Genomic DNA, 21,020 nt, shown 5'->3' with positions numbered 1-21,020 from the left:
AGGAAGACCCCATCTCATTTTTTTCAAAATTAAAATTTCAGAAATGAGGCAAAGGAAAACACGAGGAGCCGCTGCCGCCACCAGCACAGCAGTGCCTGGAGCCGGGAAGAGATCCGGGCCGCCACCCCTGCATCCCACCACCAGCCGCCTGCATCCTGCCACCAGCCGCCTCTGTCCTCGGACCAATTCCAACAATCTCTTAAAACACGGTGGATGACTAGGAAGTTCTCGGTGTGCAGAGACATGCCTCACCGGAGGATGTTAAAAAGGCGTATCAGAAACTGGCCCTGAAGTGGCACCCAGATCAATAAAGAAGAAGCAGACAGAAAACTCAAACAAGTAGCAGAGGTGTTATGAAGGGCTGTCAGATGCTAAGAAACGGGACATCTATGACAAATGTGGCAAAGAAGGATGAACTGGTGGAGGGGGAGGTGGAAGTCATTTTGATGGTCCATTTGATTTTGGCTTCACATTCCATAACCCAGATGATGTCTTCAGGGAATTTTTTGGTGAAAGGGACCCATTTTCATTTGACTTCTTTTGACGACTTTTTTGGGAATTGAAGGGGTCCCTGAAGAAGCAGACGCCGAGGGATGGGGTCGTTTTTCTCCACATTCAGTGTATTTCCATCTTTCGGAAATGAATTTTCTTCTTTTGATACAGGATTTACTTCATTTGGGTCACTAGGTCAGGGAGACCTCACTTCATTCTCTTCTACATCATTTGGTGGTAGTGGGATGAGCAACTTCAAATCGATATCAACTTCTACTAAAATGGTTAATGACAGAAAAATCACTACGTTTCCTAAGGCCTCCCCAGCCATGCGGAACTGTGAGTCAATTAAACCTCTTTCCTTTATAAATTACACAGTCTCAAGCATTTCTTCATAGCAGTATGAAAATGAACGAATACACTCTCCTTTCTTTTTCACTTCCCCTTTATCCCTCACAACTCCCGCTACTGCCCCCTCCCAATGAACAGGGATTCTCACACAGGTCCTACGGCAGGACCCATGCTTACCAGGCCTCTGGCTCTTTCTCCCAGCTCCAGAATCCCTAGGTCTCATTTTGGAAACAAATTTATGTCTAGCTATTAATAGATAATATTTCATAGCATTACCTCTTTTATGTAATATATTTGCACTTAAATTTGACTTCGAGAGACTGCAAAGAGAATTGTCGAGAATGGTCAAGAAAGGGTAGAAGTTGAAGAAAACGGCCAGTTAAAGCCCTTAACAGTAAGTGGTAAGGAACAGCTGCTGCGCTTGGGTAACAAGTAATTCAATGCACGCTCTTAACAGAAATGTTAAACTGTAGCAAGCATCATTTGAGGATTAACAGGAACTTTTTTTTTTGAAGACTTCAAATGAACTCCACTTTCAGTATAATTATACCTGATCTAAAGAATTTATAAACAACTCATCAGAACCTCTATTTGTCGTAGACTTTTGAGTTTATTGTTGGGACAACATAAAAGGACCATTTTTTTGTCTTTAAAATTATTGTAAATCTCTGTATGCTCTTTGCTTTTTTATTAAATGTACTCCAAGGTGACCCTGACTTTAGTGTAGGAGAAGATTGCACACTAACACCAGCATGGATCTGCTTTTCCATTGTGTCTGAAATGTGAGCCACGTAGTGTCGGTCTGTTGTGAAGTTAACATTGCCAGGACAAATCTTCTACAGAAATAATTTCAATTTTTTTTCAGTATTTAGTAGTGAAAGATATTAATGCATTAATGGTAATACATTTCTGGTTTAATATAAATTAAAAATGGCCAGGCGCAGTGGCTCACGCCTGTAATCCCAGCACTTTGGGAGGCCAAGGCGGGCAGATTACTTGAGGTCAGGAGTTTAAGACCAGCCTGGCAAATATGGTGAAAGCCCGTCTCTACTAAAAATACAAAAGTTAGCCAGGCGTGGTGGCATGTGCCTGTAGTCCCAGCTACTTAGGAGGCTGAGGCAGGAGAATCACTTGAACCCGGGAAGCAGAGGTTGCAGTGAGCCAAGATCATGCCACTGTAACTCCAGCCTAGGTGACAGAGCAAGACTATGTCTCAAAAAAAAAAAAAAAAATACCTGCACTTGTATGTTTATCACAGCACTATTCACAATAGCAAAGATATGGAATCAACCTAAGTGTCCATCGATGATGAATGGATAAAGAAAATGTGATACATATACACCATGGAATATTATTCAGCCATTAAAAAATAATGAAATCACATCTTTTGCAGCAACATAGATGGAACTACAGGTCATTATCTTAAGTGAAACAAGCCAGGCACAGAAAGTCAAATATCACATGTTCTCACTCTTAAGTAGGTTCTAAAAAATGTCCACACATGCAAATTAAGAGTGGAATGATAGACCACGGAGACTGAGAGGGTGCGGGGGGAAGGGTAGATGATGAGAAATTAGTTGGTGGGTACAACGTATGTTATTCAAGTGATGGATACCCCAAAAGTTCTGATTTGACCACTATGCAATCTATGCATGTAACAAAACTGCACATAAACACCATCAATTTATACCAAAAATAAAGGTGGGAGAGGAAGGAGGGGAGCTGCCCAGCTGTGCTTTCTCTCATAGACCAGGGTCAGCATGAATGTCATCTTCCTCCCCAAACTCCAACTATACTAACATCTACACTCACATCTAGTGCATCGCACTTTTATTTTCTTGATTGTACTTATCTAAAATGACCTTTATTATAGAATGTATCAAAATATCTGCTTATATATTTGTCTTCTGCCCCACTAGACAAGAGCAGGAGTTTGGCCTTTACACTAATAGTATCAGTAAGCCACTGAAAGGATTTAAGCAAAAAGTGATATGATCGGCTGGGCACGGTGGCTCATGCCTGTAATCCCAGCACTTTGGGAGGCCGAGGTGGTGAATCACCTGAGGTCAGGAGGTCGAGACCAGCCTGGCCAACATGGTGAAACCCCGTCTCTTACTTAAAAATACAAAAATTAGCTGGGCATGGTGGCAGGCACCTGTAATCCCACCTACTTGGGAGGTTGAGACAGGAGAATTGCTTGAACCCATGGGGCAGAGGTTGCAGTGAGCCGAGATCACGCCACTGCACTCCAGACTGGGTGACAAGAGCGAAACTCAGCCTCAAAAAAAAAAAAAAAAAAAAAGGGGGGTCTGATCAGATTTGCATTTCAGAAACAGTATAGTGACCAAACCAAGGGAGGAGCAGCAGGAAGACAGGAAAGTAGAAGGATGCTGGAAAAATAATGGAGTCAGAGTCAACAGACCGGTGACACAACAGACCTGCAGGGAAGCGAAAGAGAAGGAAGTATAGGTCCCGCCCAGCTTGGGGCTTGAGCAGGTGAGTGGTGGCGACTTTCCAGGGGAGATAAGGAACAGGAGGAGGGGCTTCAGGAGAAGAGACTGGCATGTCTTATGCTAGACATGGTGAGACTGAAGTCCTATGAGAGATCCCTGGGAAGACCCAGCAGGCAATAAGCATATAATGGTATTATATACAAGTCAAAACGGGAAGCCAAAACCTATGTTAGGGAGAGATTGCCCAAGTGGGGTGCCCAGGACCGGTCCACCCCGCCCCAACCTCATAGCCATGACCAACTATTATTGCATCAGTTTGCTACTAAAGCATCAGGAACTAAGGTAGAGGCCATAGGCCTGCCCAAACATGGACATGTTACAAGCTCCAGGGTGTCCCGGCAGCTTGGAAGTTGAGCCATGTCTCTAGATAAGGCTGATTCTGGGAGAAAGGCTTTCACAGACATTTTATAAGATCCAAAAATTACAGCAGAGTGTCTTCTGTAGAGGGTCTTCCCCACACTGTCAACCCTTACCTGCAAATTAGGGCAGGGGGAGGGTGCCTTCTCAGAAGACACAATTTTTCTCTTTACCGTAGGTGTTGGCAAACCTTTTCCCAATTTATCATTTATCTTTTGACTTTGTTTATGGTATTTCTCATACATAAGTTTAATTTTTTTTGGTAATCAAATTTATTGTTATTTTTTATTTACTTATTTTTTTAAAATAGAGTTGGAGTCTAGCTATGTTGTCCAGGCTGGTCTTGAACTCCTGGCCTCAGGCCATCCTCCTGCCTCTGCCTCCCAAAGTGCTGGTATTACAGGTAGTAATCAAATTTAAATAATCAAGTATTTTCCATAGGATTTCTGAGGTTAAGCATGAGGCTCCTAATGTTCAATAAGGTCCCCTTTTTCTTTGTTTTTTTTTTTTATGAGTCAATTCTGAGAATCACACAAGATCTTGAACTCACAAGGACAAGATGGGATCAACAATAACTTAGGCAAAAGATTCTATTTTCTGCAGTAGCCAGGCTGTGGTTTGCCGACTTCACTGATTTTTTTAAAATTCAGTGTTATATTTATTTTAGGGATATTGTTGAGAACGTGCCCTTTTTTTTTTAACACCTCTAAGGAAAAAAAATTTTTTCAGGCATCACTGATCAAAACTATGCAGTCAGCTTGCTTTCAGTTTTTTGGGCTGTGTGTGTGTGTGTGTGTGTGTGTGTGTGTGTGTTTTCTTTCAGTTTTTTGGACTTTGATGGATTGAATTATGTTTGCCTCTTTGCACTGGACACCAGGATGCTCAGATCAAAGTTTTGTTTAACCCTTCCTTTAACAAAAGCTCTCGTCATAACATTTGTGTTTGGGGAATTCATATTTGCTCAAACTTTACATTTTTCTTCTATACTTTTTTGCCTTTCCTTCCAATTTATCTTTTAATTTTTTTAAAAAAAAATTCAACTTTTATTTTAGATACAGAAGGTACATGTGCAGATTTGTTACATGGGAATATTGCATAATGCTGAGGTTTGGAGTACGAATCTCATCACCCAGGGAGTGAGCATAGTACCTGATAGGTAGTTTTTTTTGTTTGTTTTTTGAGACGGAATCTCACTCTGTCGCCCAGGATGGAGTGCAGTGGCGTGATCTCGGCTCACTGCAAGCTCTGCCTCCTGGGTTCACGCCATTCTCCTGCCTCAGCCTCACAAGTAGCTGGGACTACAGGCGCCTGCCACCGCGCCTGGCTAATTTGTTTTTTGTATTTTTAGTAGAGACAGGGTTTTACCGTGCTGACCAGGATAGTCTCGATCTGCTGACCTCGTGATCCGCCCGCCTCGGCCTCCCAAAGTGCTGAGATTACAGGCGTGAGCCACCGCGCCCGGCCCCTGATAGGTAGTTTTTTAACCCAACTGCCCTCATCCTTTAGTAGTTCACAATGTCTGTTGTTCCCATATTTATGTCCATGTGTGCTCAATGTTTAGCTCTCACTTATAAGTGAGACCATGCAGCATGTGGTTTTCTGTTCCTACACTGATTTGCTTAGGATTATGACCTTGAGTGCCATTCATGTTGCTGCAAAGGACATGATTTCATTCTTTTTTATGGCTGCGTAGTATTCCATGGTGTATATGTGCCACATTCCCTTTATCCAGTCTACCATTGATGGGTACCTGGGTTGATTCCATGTCTTTGCTATTGTGAATAGCTCAGTGATGAACATAGAAGTGCATGTGTCTTTTTGGTAGAATGATTTATTTTCCTTTGGGTATAGACCCAGTAATGGGGTTGCTGTTCTTTTAATCTTATCTTTGATATGGCAATATGAAGTCCTTTTTGAAAGGGGATGGGAAAGAAAAAGATGGAGAAAGGGTGGAAGAGAAAGAGACAGAAAGAAAGGAGCTAACTATTGAAACATGTAGTTAGCAATCAGATAAATTATTTGTATTACAAAATCACATTTAACTTCACCATGGGTTCCTTTATGTAGAGTTCCCAGAAAACATTACGGTTTTATTTGCTTTATTACAAAACATTCCCCAGAGGCACAGTATCTCTTCAACTCATCTGCTGTGCAAAGTGAACTTTATCTGTATTTTAGAATAAAGAAAACCATTCAGCAACATCTGCAAAGTAAAGAACTCAGCTACCTGCTGAACTTGGCAATGACCTAGCCCCGCCCCTCTTGTTGTCTTACTTTATTTATTCCAGCTGACATTTTAAAATTAAGTGTTTGATACATGCCAGGCCCCCTTCTTTTACGTGTATATTTCTTTTAATCCGCACTAGGAAGAGACTGAGACTCAGAGAATTTACATGCTTCCCCAGAGTAACCCAAGTCAATGGCAAAGTAAAAAACTTCTGTCTCCACTCCCTGGGTGTCTGCCACTATGTCACACTGAATCCTTCATTCCCAAAGAATTCCAGCTATAGTCTCAGGACTAATTAGCAAAAATATGCACTTTATACCTGCACAGTCTCCCTCGTTTCTCCTCTCTCCCTCCTTCTTCTTATGCGTGCACACACACACACACGTGGCTTTTAACTATGATGTTTATCTTACTAGGTATAAATCATGTCAAGGTCAAGATTACAAATTTAAATCTTGATCATCTCACACCCATTAGGATGGGCCCTATAAACGAAAACAAAATGACAGTTGTTGGTAAAGACATGGAGAAATTGAACCCTTGTGCCCTATTGGTGGGAATGTAAAATAGCAGCCGCTATGGAAAACAGTTTGGAGGTTCCTCAAAAAATTAAACAGAATTATTGTAATGATTCTGTAATCATCCTACTTCTGAGTATATATCCAAAAAAAATTTAAAGCAGGATCTCAGAGATATTTGCACACCATGTTCATAGCAGCATTATTCACAATAGCCAAGAGGTGGAAGCTACCCAAATGCCCAGTAGTGTTCGAATGAATAAAATGTGGTCTATCCATACAATGGAATGTTATTCAGTCTTCAAAAAAAGACGGAAATCTTGTCCTATGCTAGAACATGGATAAACTTCGAAGACATGATGCAAAGTAAAAGAAGTCAGCCACAAAAAAACAAAAACTCTGTATGACTCCACTTACATGAGATGTTAAAATAGTCAAACAAAGTACAAGAGTGGTCGTAGAATAGAGGCTGGGGAAGGGGAACAGGGATTTGCCATTCAATAAGTGCAGTTTTGCAAGATGAAAAAGTGCTAGAGACCTATTTTACAACAGTGTGCTTATAGTTAACACTAGTGATCTGTACACGAAAAATGGTTAAGATGGTAAATTGCATGTTATGCTTGTTTTACCACAATTTTAAAAACACAAACAAAACAAAACACTTCTACAGTCACAGAGAGACTAATCAGTGCATTAATTTGAGACACTCAGAATTTGACTTTCATGAGAAAAGATTTATAAATTTGTGTTTGCAAATATAATTAATTTCAATAAAACCACATATTAGAGTAAAATAAATTTAAATCCTGATGAGTTAGATCCTAGTTCAAAAAACTGACTTTATGCAGTAGCTAGGTCAGTTTGCCTGAGACATTAAGCTTTGAAGGGATCATTTGTCCCATCTGTGTGTGTCTCTCTCTCTGTGAAGAGCCTCACCCTGCCTTCACCCCTCCCTTTGCCTCTGCCTGCCTTTGGCCATGATGCTGAGCCAGAGTCAAACGGAACTCCTGCCAGGCACAGGAAGATACAGGGAGAATTCTTCTGGGGGACTTGAGGATCACAGCAAGAATTGACATCAGAGCAGCCTCATTTTGTTTGTTTTTTTAAAATTTTTTTTTGGAGATGGAGTCTCGCTTTGTCACCCAGGGTGGAGTGCAGTGGCGCGATCTCGGCTCACTGCAACCTCTGCCTCCCGGGTTCCAGCAATTCTCCTGCCTCGGCCTCCCGCGTAGCTGGGACTACAGGCGCGCGCCACCACACTCTGCTACTTTTTTTTATTTTAGTAGAGACGGGGTTTCACTGTGTTGCCCAGGCTGGTCTTGAACTCCTCAACTCAGGCAATCCGCCTGCCTCGGCCTCCCAAAGTGCTAGGATTACAGGCATGAGCCACCAAGCCTGGCCCAAAGCAGCCTTGTTTTAAGCAGAGCCCATCAGGAGAAAGTGAGCCCAGCAGCTGCTGGGCTCCAGCCCTCACTGCAATGTGAGGAGACGGTGAGATCATACTCCTCTTGGCATTCTTCTTCCATGATGTGCTGAAATCTGCTGCTGCTCCTCTCCCATTGTCTTTATAAGGATCAGTTTATTCTCTTTTTAAGTTCCTTTACCGTAATTTTGGCAGGGTCTCAAGAGGGAGAGGAGATGAGTGTTCAGAACTCTGCTTTTTCTAAAGTTCTGGTTCTCCTTGATGCTCTGTGTCTGTGCGCGCACGTGTGTATATGTGTGTGTGTGTGGAGTGTATTTCAGGATAAGAGCCTCATTTGATAGGCAAGTGAGTTGTCCCAGAAGCCACTGAGAAACACTGCGTTTTAAAGGCGAAAGCCCAACCTTGCAATTAGAGCGGATTGTCCATGAGGTGGCAGATGCTGGTCCTTTGGTGGGAAGGGAGGAGTGATTGGACCCGGGGAGACTACAGGTGCACACTGACTGCCACGCCCAGCTAATTTCTGTATTTTTTGTAGAGATGGGGTTTCATCATGTTGCCCAGGCTGGTCTCCAACTCTTGGCTCAAGTGATCTGCCTGCCTCCACCTCCCATAGCACTGGGACTATAGGCGTGAGCCAGAACACCCGACCCTGACAAAATTCTTTTCTTTTTAAATAGACACACCCATGTATGTCAGTTGACCTAAACAGGAACACGTCATACATGCTGTTTTGGGCACCTCAACTACCCTCCCCATCACCACCACCACCGTATGAGGGCCCCATCCCCACACTTCCCATTAGTCATTTATCTCCACAGTCATACAATGCCATACACAACTATGTGCATATACATATATTAAAGTATAAATGAGGGTAGACCCTATTTAATATAAATTGAATAATATTTTACAGACTTTCTTGCATCATGCTTTTTAAAAATGAAATTCACAGCAAGATATCTAATGTGACTCACATATTCTTTTAAATGGCTGTTCACTATTCATTGATATGGAGGAACCAGAGCTTATCCGGCCGTCGCCCACTGATAGGCTTCACTCATTTCCATTTGAGGCCTTTACAGGCAGCACTGATAAACATCCTTTCACTCATATCATTACAAACTTGGTATGTGTGGTATGTTTTTTTCCCATGGGATAGATTCCTAAGAGTCAGATTCGAAGACCAAAGGGTATATTGTCGACTGTTCATAAATGCTGCCAACTGTCTCCAAAAAGACCCTTCTGATCCCCATTTCCACCAGCACTTATAGGAGTCCTCCTTTCTTCTCACCCCCACCTGTAGAGACAGGGTTTTTAAAACATTTTTGGTCGGGCGCAGTGATTCATGCTTGTAAATCTCAGCACTTTGGAAGGCCGAAGTAGATGGATCACTTGAGCCCAGGAGTTTGACACCAGCCTGGGCAGCATGGTGAAACTTCATCTCCACAAAAAATACAGAAATTAGCTGGGCGTGGTAGTGTGCACCTGTAGTCTCCCCATGTGTACAAAACTTAGCTGGGCATGGTGGCACGTGCTTGTAGTCCCAGCTACTCAGGAGGCTGAGGAGGAAGGACTGCTTGAGCCCCAGGAGGCAGAGGTTGCAGTGAGCCAAGATCGTGTCATTGCACTCTAGCCTGAGTGACAGAGCAAAACCATTTCTAAATTAATTAATTAATTAATTTTGCCATTTTGATTTACACCAAGTAATAACTCATGCTCACTTCCATTGGAACCTTCCTGATTACTTCTAAATTTGACCTTATTTTATTTTTACTTAGTGTTATTTTTGTCAAAGTTCTACATCCGTACAGTACGACAAGGTCAAACAAGGACTTCTGAGTGAAGAGGGCAGCTCAAACCCACCCATCTACTTTTGCTTCCTCCTGAAATTCTATTAACATGACAGCAAGGCTGTGTTTCCCACAAGCATAGAGTAATTGACAAATAGGCTTCACTCCCTAAGCTGTGGACTCCTCACATTATTCATTCTATTATTTTGTGGATCTTTTTATGTCTAAAATATTTCATTGTAAAAAGTCTAGGGAGTGTATATCCATACGCTGGAACATTCTACTGCCATAAAAAGGAATGAAGAACTGATAGCATGTTGGAACTGACAGCATGTTGCAGTGTGGGTGAACCTCACAAACACGATGTCAGTGGAAGAAGCCAGACACAACGTGTGTGGTCCACATGTTCGCCCAGGCCTGGAGGCTCCAGGCAGGTGGCAGGGCTGAATCAACACTCTCTGACTCCACGCCCACCTCATGTGGGCACCGAGAGCCCTGATTTTCCAGCTGCACCACTGGTTTCCTAATAGGAGCGCAGAAGGTTGTTGCCATTGCGTTCGCCTTGATCCATGGTTCTACGTTCCTGTTGCTTCTGTTCTATGAAGATGTTTATCCTGTTCCAAGTGTGACTATGGCTGAAGAGAGTTTCTTACACCACTGTTTCAACCAATAAATATTGCCTGTAAATTTTTTTTTTTTTTTTTTTTTAAGAGACAGGGTCTTGCCCTTTCACTCAGGCTGGAGTGCAGTGGTGCGATCACAGCTCACTGCAGCTTGCAACTCCTGGGCTCAGGTGATCCTCCCATCTTAGCCTCCAGAGTAGCTAGGACTACAGGTGTGCCCCACCATACCTGGCTTTTTTTTTTTTTTCTTGTAGAGACAGAGTCTTGCTATGTTGCCCAGGCTGGTCTTTAACTCCTGGCCTCAAGCAGTCCTCCTGCCTTGGCCTCCTAAAGTGTTGGGATTACAGACATGAGTCACCATGCCCAGCCAGTAAAATGAATTTTGAAGGCATATTTACAACTGCATACATCTAGCATTTATGCAATTTGTGCAATTATGATGCCACAGTGCAGGTATAATTAGTAAATATATGTTGTTTCTTTGTCTGCCCCACCCCCTTTTTAAACAAGTTTGTCAGATGACTGTTGCTGTGAGCATCCAAAACTACCATTAAGTATATAAAACAACCATCGAAGTTGTTTTCAGTTCTCCAATTTCAGTATTTTGTTTTTTAAAATGAGGATGTGAGGAAAGTAGAACAGAGGATAATTAGAGGATGGGAAGGGTAGAGGAAGGGGGATAGGATGCAGAATTACAGCTAGATGAAAGAATAAGTTCTAGTGTTCTATAGCACTGTGGGATGACTATACTTAACAATAATATATAGTTTCAAGTAGCTAGAAAGAGGATATCAAATGTTCCCAACACAAACAAATGACAGATGTTTGAGATGGTCCATATGCTAATTACCCTGATAGGATCACCATACATTAAATGTTTCAAAATATCACCATGTACCCCATGAATATGTAACATTATTATTTACCAATTAAAAAATAAAAATAAAATGAAGATGTGAGAATTTTGGGGGCATGGAAATGTTCTGTATCTTGGTTGTGGTGGTGATTATGCAATTGTACCTACCTGTCAAAATCTGCAGAACGGTCCGCTAAGAACAGTAAGTTTTTCCTTATGTACATTAAATTTTAAAAAGTGACTGCCTGTAATCCTAGCACTTTGGGACGCCAAGGCAGGAGGATTGCCTATGCTCAGAAGTTTGAGATCAGCCTGGCAAACATGGTGACACCCTGTCTCTACCCCCCACCCCCCTCTACACACACAATAAATAAATAAATAATGGAGAAAAATAATAGTTTTCCCATGTGCTATCTCCAAGTTACAATTCTGACCCGGTTGTGAAATTCAAGTTTCTCTGAGGGCCCCCCCAAATAATCCACCCTGTCTCTGCGATGGGATTTTTTGTTTGGAAGAAAGAGGAGGACAGATTTACATTTCAGAGCCTTTTCAGAAAGAGAGTATCTGTTGCCTCCTTCCTCTCCCTGTCTCCTTCCCAGTCCCCTAGGAAGCTGATCTGACACTCAGCCTCAAATTCCTCTCCCTTGACTATAAAGAACAGTTTAGCCCTCCTTGGCAATATGTTCTCAAACTCACATACCAGGCGTGGTCGTAATTGCAGGTGTTAAATGTGGTCGCAAATATGGCTTTAAAAATCGTGTTACAAGCCATCTTTGTTGGTTTGAATGGCATTGAAACAGGTCACGTTCGTTGTTCCTTATGGAGCCATCAGGGCCTTGGAGCCGAAGGGTATGGAGGGAGCTTCTGGAATATTGGTGCTTCTCTGTGTTAAAAACGAAACAAAACCTTGCCCCCTCCGCCCTCTCCTGTATCCTCCACATCTCTCGGTGATGATGAATTTATAGGTCAACTTGGCTGGGCCATGGTGCCAATATTCGGTCACTTTCGCGAGGGTGTTTTTGGATGCGATTGTGATTAACATTTAAATTGGTGGACTTTGGGTAAAGTCCCTTGCCCTCCATAGTATGGATGGAGTGGGCCTCATCCATTGAGTTGAAGGCCTCACTGGAATAAAAGCCTGAGGAGCAAGACGGAATCTGCAGCAGCTGGCCTTCGGGCTGGAACTGCACCATGGACTCTTCCCTGGGTCTCCAGCCTGCTGTCCTACCCTGCAGATTTTGGGCTTGCCAACCTTCATAACCAGTGAGTCAAGCCCTTGTAATAAATTTCTTTATTTACACACATCCTATTGGCTCTGTTTCTCGAGAGAATCCCAATACAGAGCCTTCCCGCTAGTATTTAAATATGCTCGAATCTGTCTCACCTTAAAAAAAAATCCTTCCTCAAGCCCCTATTTCCTCTGCTTATCATCATCTCTCTTCACTCCCTTTCAGGGCCACATTTTGTAGACAGGGCTGCTGTTTTCCCGTTGTTTTACCTCTTCACACTCTCAGAGCACCCTAGTCTAACTCCCATCTCCAGCAAGCTTCCAAAAGGGCAGCTGTTAAGATGAATGATTTCCATGTTGATGAAACCAATAAATGCCAGACAGTCCCTCCTTTCCATTGATCTTGAAACATGTGGCTTCACAGCTCTTGAAAAATGCTCTTCTCAGGGCCTGGTTTTCCTCTTGCTGTCTGGCCTTTTCAACTTCCTTTTAGCTTCTCCTCTGCAAATCTTTCCGTGTTGGAATTCTCTGGGCTCTTCCTAGACCTTCCTTTTTCTCTCCACCCCCTCCCCCAGCCCCAGGTCATGTTATCCATTTTGTGGCTTCACCTACCACTGGTTGCTAATTAAGTCCAAAGTCTCTCTCAGCCAGGTCTCTATTCTGAGTTCCCGACTCTTGTATCCAATAGCGCAGTCAATGCTTCTGCATGGCTGCCTGACACACCGCTCCCACCCTCCTTCTGGACCACCAGACGCTGTCCCTCAAGAAATGCAACTGTAATTCCGAAGCAAGCTAGGTGTGTCTTTTGACACTCTGGGGTGACATATCCCGTCATTCATCCCATCTTACCGATTGTACTTCCTGGATATTTCTCAAATCCATCTTTTTTTCCCCCATCTCCACCACAAATTTAGTTTTAAGCCACTGTAATAACTTCCTCCTAACTGGTCATCTCATACCTATGCTTGTCTGTCTCAATTTCATTCTCTAAGTTTAAAAGAGTGGCCAGGTGTAGTGGCTCACGCCTGTAATCCCAGCACTTTGGGAGGCTGAGCGAGGCATGCAGACCACCTGAGGTCAGGAGTTTGCGATCAGCCTGGCCAACATGGCGAAACCCTGTCTCTACCAAAAATTAGCCTGCATGGTGGTGGGTGCCTGTAATCCCAGCTACTCGGGAGGCTGAGGCAGGAGAATCGCTTGAACCCCGGAGGCGGAGGTTGCAGTGAAACGAGATCACGCCACTGCACTCCAGCCTGGGTGACAGAGCAAGACCGTGTCTCAAAGAAAAAAGAAAAAAAAAAGAGTGGTCTTTTAATAATGCAAACCTAAAAACCTAAGCCTGTTGTTCCCCTATTTAAAACTCTCTAGTGACTTCCCAAAACCCTTTGAATAAAGTCTATAATTGTCGATGTGGCCTCCAAGGCCCTTCCTAATCCATATGCTGTCTCTCCAAGTTCTCCCAGCTCTCGGTGTCATCACTGGCTGTCTTTCAGCGACGCTCCTGTTCTTTTTGACTTTGAGAGCATTTGCTGTTCCCTATTCTCGGGAAGTTCTTCTCCACCCTTTCCCCTGGCAGCTCACAGCTTCTCAGCTTTCAGGGCTTGGTTTAAAGGCCGCTTCAGCTAAGTCCCCATTTTATAGGTTCTCATAATTCTGTCTCTCCTTAACACTTACCCTAATAATGTATGCAATTATTTATCTGTTTACTCTTTCTGCTAGACAGAAAGTTCCATGTCCATGTTTGATCCAGTCACAGATGACATTTATCTTTCCTTTTGGCAACCCAGCATCTGAACTTCTTTCTAGGCTGGAAGAATCAACCACTTTATGAGTCCTGGTGGGCGTGGAGGGCAGGAGGGCAAAGGACCATCCCCAGCTCCACTCACTTTTCCAGCCTCTCTTGCAGGCAGGACACCAGCAAGCCCCCAATCAGGCACATCCAGAGAGATGTGGGCTCAAGAACCAGTAACACAAGAGGAAAGGGTAGGGAAACTCACTTCCTTCCTTTGGGCGGAAGGAGGAGGGGGGTGCTCCAAGGGTGCGCTCCTGGGGAGAAGTGCTTTGGTACTGGCAGCAGCAGTGGCTGCAGAGTGAGGTCCTGGGAGAGAAAGTGGAAAATGTAGCGCCTGGTGTCTGGGGGTCTCTATCCTTAAGTAGAGTGGCTCTCCAGCCCTTGATTATTCCATCGGCTTGTAATACAGTTTTTAATAGACCTTTATGTGCATCAGGGCCAGGCTATAACAGAATAGCAGGCTATAAACCACAGTGGAGTCCTGGCATGTAGTAGGTACACAATGAATATCTGCTGGTTAAAATAATGCATGGAACAACGGGGTCCTAGGTGCTTTTGTGGACTGAAGATCCCTTATTCTTACATGAATTTTTAAAACTCACAACCATCTTCCATTTAAATGGCAAAAATCACAAATGTGAAACCAAAGAAAACACTGTTAGTTGATGTTGGAAATGCCTTTAAGATTGCGTTCACTGCATTAATACGTGATTTGTTTTCCTAATAAAAAAGAAAACCACATCCATCAAAGAACAAAAAGGTGGCCTGGCAACCAGGGACTGTGTTATGTGAAGGCTGGTTCACTTGGAGGGGAGGGCTACCTCGCTACAGACACAAACCCAAAGGAATTCAAAAGCTGCTCTGTAAGAATGCAGAGCAGAGACATGTTTCCTTTACTGAACACTAATTTTCTCATCTGTAACACTGAAACAGCTGCTACTGCAAATGGGCATGGTGAGGATTAAAGAATGTAAGAGCTCAAAATTCAAGGTCTGCCCCACAGTAAGGGCTCCCTGAACATTTCCATATTTCCTTCCGCCCTTTTTTCCTTCTCACTCAAAACAGTGATTTGTTTATTAACTCACATGTCGAACACGGCAATGTTTAAGAAACCAGTGATACCGACAGTTTTTTCATGCAATACATTCTCACCCTGACTTACAGCCCCCAAAATATGGATTCTTTGGCAGGAACATTTATAGCACTTACAAAAAGCACAGATGATATTAAAAATAACTTTCGGAAATGGCTGAAATGCATATGGATTTTTCTTTTACAGATTTATTCATAATGCTGAACCTAGAGGATGCCCAAATGGATAGTTTAAAGCTCAAAATCTAACTTCACACCAGGATTATTAGAATTACCAAATACACATAGAACAAAATATGCCACACTGACAACACTGTCTAGTGTTTGATTCTGTTATTTCTCAAATCTGCCACTAGAACTATTTTTTTTTTTTTTTTTTTTGAGATGGAGTCTTACTCTGCTGCCCAGGCTGGAGTCCAGTGCGTGATCTCAGCTCACTACAACATCTGCCTCCTGGGTTCAAGCGATTCTCCTACCTCAGATTCCCGAGTAGCTTGGATTACAGGCATGCACCACCATGCCCGGCTTATTTTTATATTTTTAGTAGAGAAGGGGTTTTGCCATGTTGGCCAGGCTAGTCTTGAACTTTTGACCTCAAGTGATCCACCCGCCTCGGCCTCCCAAAGGGCTGGGATTACAGGTGTGAGCCACCACACCTGGCCCAGTATTTTTAAGACTACTAATTATTGCAGTAGTTAATGATTTGGTTAGAAGCTGTGATTTTCATGATATAAACTGATCCTAAGGTACTGTTTTGGAAATATTAAGAAACCTCAGGTGCTTGATTTAAAAAGAAAGGCTGGTTCCTGAAAAGTGCTTTTGCTTTGAATTGGCATCCTGACTCTAATTTATTAATGCTGTGATAGAGGTGAGTTGTTTAACAACACTGAGCCCAGGTTCCTACATCAGGAACTATTAGGACTGCTAGTAACTAATAGCCACTTTTGATGCTCAGCACAAAGTTCTCAACAGATGCAGCTTTTCTCAGCAGGCAGTAGAGGTAACTTTTCAGGAACACTGGTAAAAAAGCCTCAGGCTCTCCACACCTTTCTCTGAAGGCTGAATTTTAGTCTAACCCTTCCAATGTCCAGCCATCTCATTTCAGGTCAATGAAGGCAACCCCAGCCTGTAGACAATGCTATATGGCTAAAATTAATCACCATTCCATGTTTGATGTCATGCCAGCCAGCCCTGTAGTACAGGCTGGGTATATCCCTTGGGACCCGAAGTGCTTTGGATTTCAATGATGTATTGGATTTTCAAATATTTGCATTATACTTACCATTTTAGCATCCCAAATCTGAAAATCTGAAATCCAAAATGCTCTGAAATCCATAGCTCACTGCACCCTTGACTTCCCAGGCAGGCTGTGATCCTCCTGCCTCAGCCTCCTGTACCTGGGACTACAGGCATGCGCCACTGAGACTAGCTTTTTAGCTTTTGTAGAGATGGGGGTCTCACCATGTTGCCCAGTCTGGGCTCAAACTCCTGGCCTCAAGCAATCTTCCCACCTCGGCCTCCCAAAGTGCTGCGATTACAGTTGTGAGCCGCTGTGAGCAGCCGTTAATTTTCAGTAGGTATTTTTAGCATGCATTATGCGACAAGCCTGGGGCCAATTCTGGGATACAGTTGGGAAGACACAGCACTTACCTAGAGGAGCTCGAGCTACAAAAGAGCCAAAGACAATTCTCATTCAGGGTGACTGGTGCTGCAATGGGGGAAGTGCCGGGTGTTCTGGGAGATCACAGGAGAGGCTTCTAGTCCAGGTAGGAGAGGGACATGTGGCAGATGTCAAGGAAGTTTTCTCAGAGGAAGTGACTGCCAAACTGAGTCCTGAAAAATGAAGCCGGAGGGAGGGCTATCCCTGGCAGGGAAAACAGCACTTAGGGAAAACAAGGTTACAGGAGCATGAAGTTAGGCTGACTTCAGTGGGGTGGGAGTCGGGGACAGCCACGGTCCAATGAAGCTAGAGATCAGCAGGCCTGGCAGCCACTTTGGGAACTTGAACTTGGTCCCCAAGACAATGGCGAACCATTTAAGGATTTCAAGGGACACCATGATCAGATTTGTAATTTAGGACAATGACTGTGGCTGCTGACAGAAAAGTACAGAGCCACAGAACTCAGCTAAGGAAGCCCTGGGAAGGAGGCAGTCAAGGGCTCTGGGGCCTCAATTAGGTAGTGCAAGGTAGGAAAGGTCGGTGACACTGAGTGGTGTTTTGAAGGTGGAATTAACAGGTCATGGTGACTGACCAGATGTAGAAGGAAAGGAAAAGAGTAATTGGCAAGCTTCTGGTTTGGGCAATTGAAGGCACCCTTGCACCATTCACAGACACCATAAAACAATGGGCACCTGGAAGAAAAGAGGAAGCAAGAGGCGGGGAGTTCTGGACGCGTAGAGTTTGAAATGGCCACGGACATTCAAATGGCCATGTCTTAACAGGTAGCTGGACACATGGGTCTGGAATTCAGGAGAGATCAGAGTTGACTACAGTCGTGGGCATCATTCTCATACACCCGAGGACCAGTGAACTGCATCTTGGCTGCGCATCAATCACTTTTGGAGCTTTTATTAAAAACTGCGTTTCTTTCCTTACCAAGTATGTCCATGATTTTTCCTTACTTCTACTAGGAGTGGGAGTAGCGGACAGGACATTGTGTAAGTGGAGTAGGGGTAAAATTCACTGAGATTGAGCTCTTATTTTTGCAGAGCATTTTGAAGAATGACGTAAGACCCAGAGGAGGTGTATCTTTTCCTGAGTGGCAACCAAATAATTTCTGGTAGGATTTGTAGTCCCTCTTCTCTCACACCAAGTTTCCAAGTCCATTTCGCTGGGACAAACTTCAAACTGGCATTTCAAAGTCTAAGAACTGACCAGCAGCTTAACCATCAATTACCGCTTATTCAAAATCCTTTGTTATTTCAGTTATTTATAGGACTTGCTATTGTCCATTCACTTCTGATGACTCTGTTGTCCCCACTGGAGAAATAAGTTCTTGGCAAGACTGATTTTCTCTTGATTTGAATTTATAAATTGCCTAATTTCATGACCTTAAAGTTTGTATTTTTACCACTAGGTCAGAAATAGTAACAGATGAAGTAAAGGATGTGGTAATCTTTACAAACTCTTTCCTCCCCCTCTAAAGATTTCATTACATTTTATAATTAGTTTATAAATGTGGTAATACTCTGAACTTCACACCTCTCATGAAGCAGTGGTGTAAGAAATAATTCAAGGGCTAAAATACGTAAAAGCAAAAACATCAAGAATGGGGCCCACTGGCTTCCTGAAGATTAAGTTTTGAGATGTGGAATCTCAGCTCACCTAAACCCAGAATTTAGATTTTTCTCTGCATTCTGTTCCATTATCTTGGTCCATTTACATTTTTGATCCACTACCAAACCTAAAGTAATATTTATAAAATGTCCATAGTGTCTATTCCTCATTCACCCATTCTTTTTTTGTTTTTTTTTTGAGACAGGATCTCGCTGTTGCCCAGGCTAGAGTGCAGTGGCACAATCATGGCTCACTGCAGCCTCAACCTCCTGGGCTCGAGCAGTCCTCCCACCTCAGCCTCCCAAGTAGCTAGGACTACAGTTGTGTGCCACCATGCCCAACCAATTTTTTGTATTTTTTGTAAAGATGGGGTTTTGCCATGTTGCCCAGGCTGGTCTTGAACTCCTGAGCTCAAGCAAGCCTCCCGCCTTGGCCTCCCAAAGTGCTGGGATTACAAGCATGAGCCACTGCACCTGGCTCCCACCTTTTTTAGACACGGTGTTGCTCTGTCACCCAGGCTGGAATGCAGTGGCACAATCCTAGCTCACTGCAGACTTGACCTCCTGGGCTCAAGCAATTCTCCCTCTACCAGCTTCTGAATAGCTGCAACTACAGGCGTGTGCTACCATGCCTGGTTAATATTTTTTAGTAGAGAAGGAGTCTTGCTATATTGCCCAGGTTGGTCTCAAATTCCTGGGCTCAAGCGATCATTCACCCATTCCTAATCCTGCTTTTTACCCTGAACCATAATTTACTAACAGCAACTGTAGAATTAAAAGGTCCACAGAGAGCACCTCGGGCAGCCCCTTGGCTTGACACAGGAGACAGCTGAAGCTCAAAGCATCATGTCGCCCAGGCTGTGAAGCAGCAGAGCCCAGTCCACCTGCCTGGTGCTTCTGGCTGCACTGGGGAATGAAGGCAGGAGCCATTGTAAGGCTTTGAGGATTTCAGCATTAGTTCCCGTCTCCTTCCAGAGGAGATACTGATGGGAAACAGCTCTGTCTTCCTTCAGCATCGACCACCGCCTCCTCCTCAAACATGGAGAAAGTGGAGCCACCAGACAGGGGTTTCCTCACTTTCCATTTCTAACTCACCCCTTCTCACGTCTTCATTTCCTGTCATCAATGTCTGGGTTTTGTAAACTCCACCTTTCTAAGGCTCACCCTCCCTGAGTGCTTAATTACATTTCCTTCCTCTCCGGGAGGGAGTACGTCCCACTCTTCCATTACTGATCTGCTCCCTCCGTAACGCTAATATCTCCCTTTGCTCTCTCTCCTTAGCCTACACATTGGCCCCTCTATATTCCCAACCTAAGCCAACAATCCTACTATCCTGTCTCCTCTTCAGAAACTCCCCCCTTGTTTTCTTAATCATGAAGTTTATTCAGAAAAGCCAACACTTCTTGCTATTCATTCATTGACCCAACACAATCTTATCCAGGATCCCTCTTTCACTCCTACAGAAAATGCTCTTGCAAAGATCAGCACAGATCTGACTGCCATATTCCAAAGCTTCTCGATTCATCTTACTTAACCACGAAACATGTCAGGCTTGGTCACCTCCTACTTTCGGGGTTTCTGTGATACCAACAATTTCACCTAGAACTTCTCTTCTGCTTAGCCTTCAAATTTTGGGCTTCCCTGTTGTTTGAGTAACTTTCTTCCTTGCCCATTGTCCAATCTTTAAACATCATATAAATATATAATGCATGGGTCTGATTGTGTTTTACTTCCACTCCAGACCCTTCTCCTGGGTTATAGTTCTATCTAATAAGTGTCCAATCAGAAGGCCCTCAGACATTTCATGTTCGACGCACTCAAAACTGAAATCCTCCCTCTTTGCTCCTACCACCCCATTTCTTCTCCTGTCCTCCTTTAACTAATGGGATCAACCCATGTTTTCGGGCCACACACACAAAGGAATACACACGCCTTCGTCTCTAAGTCACTTTCTGACCAGTTTACTTCCGCTTTGTTTCTCATACGTATCCTGGCCCACCACTGCCAACCTCAGGGTGACAGCCCAGGACAGGCCCTAGCTCCTCGCCTAGAGAACTGATTGATCTCCTCTGGTACTCTCTCACCAGATGGCTTGACTGTCTAAAATTTACATCTTAAATCACCTCCTGGTTTAAAAGAAGTAAACCCCGCTAACTATATGATGAAGTGTGACCCCTGGGAGGGCACACACATTTCAATTAGGTTCAGTACTAACCTACATTTTTCAGTTTCCTCTGTATCCATCCTGTTTTCCAGGCACGTGGAACTTCCAGTTTCTTCTGGATCCACTTTCACTGGTGTCCCCACTGCCATTCCCATCAGGGCACACTCTTCGTCTCTCCTGTACTTCCTGAGCACTCCTCCCGTGAGCACCCTCCTGCCACTACCTGGAGGCAAACGCTCTGAATGCCACAGTCCCGAGGCACTCACGAATGCTCACACTGCGGTGACTGTCCCCACAGAACACCGTTCACACCCTGAG

The 21,020-nt window shown here is 43.7% G+C and overlaps 1 pseudogene; it reads left to right on the top strand.

Annotated features, from left to right (window-relative positions):
• Positions 1-203: 203 nt before the first annotated feature.
• Positions 204-7,619, top strand: LOC100989516 (dnaJ homolog subfamily B member 6-like; annotated as a pseudogene).
• Positions 7,620-21,020: the final 13,401 nt, after the last annotated feature.

The sequence above is a fragment of the Pan paniscus genome, chromosome 7, assembly GCF_029289425.2.
Source record: "Pan paniscus chromosome 7, NHGRI_mPanPan1-v2.0_pri, whole genome shotgun sequence".
Lineage (NCBI taxonomy): Eukaryota > Metazoa > Chordata > Mammalia > Primates > Hominidae > Pan > Pan paniscus.
The sequence above is the reverse complement of the archived record's forward strand: the minus strand, read 5'-3'. Positions and strand labels throughout refer to the sequence as shown.